Source organism: Apaloderma vittatum, unplaced genomic scaffold (assembly GCF_000703405.1).
Source record: "Apaloderma vittatum isolate BGI_N311 unplaced genomic scaffold, ASM70340v1 scaffold24575, whole genome shotgun sequence".
Lineage (NCBI taxonomy): Eukaryota > Metazoa > Chordata > Aves > Trogoniformes > Trogonidae > Apaloderma > Apaloderma vittatum.
Window position 1 is genome coordinate 8,693 of NW_009719174.1, and position 317 is coordinate 9,009.

The 317-nt window shown below is 60.9% G+C and overlaps 1 protein-coding gene across 1 annotated transcript in view; it reads right to left on the reverse strand.

Annotated features, from left to right (window-relative positions):
* Positions 1 to 317, reverse strand: part of SHF (Src homology 2 domain containing F) — a 7,069-nt gene that overhangs the window by 4,497 nt on the left and 2,255 nt on the right. The window lies entirely within an intron of this gene.

The window sequence follows — 317 nt, forward strand, 5'->3', positions numbered from 1 at the left end:
ACCGGTGCCGTCTTCGTAGCTGGGCTGCGGAGGGGCGGAGGCACCAGCCTCACCGTCCGGGGGGCTTTCACCACTGTCGAGCTGTCCCACTGGCGGTGGCCACGGCAGGTCTTTAATGACCTTGATTTCAACTGGATTGGGCAGGAGCAGGGAGGGGGGAAAGAAAGAGAACGAGAAAGAGAGAAAGAAAGGGCTTAGAAAAAACCGTCAGCAACACCAGCCCCACAGAGAAGGAGAGCAGTTGGAGTGGAGGGGAAAGGCTGAATTCCCAGGAGCTCTGCGCCAGCTTGGCCATCTCGCCCCCCCCCGCCGCACCA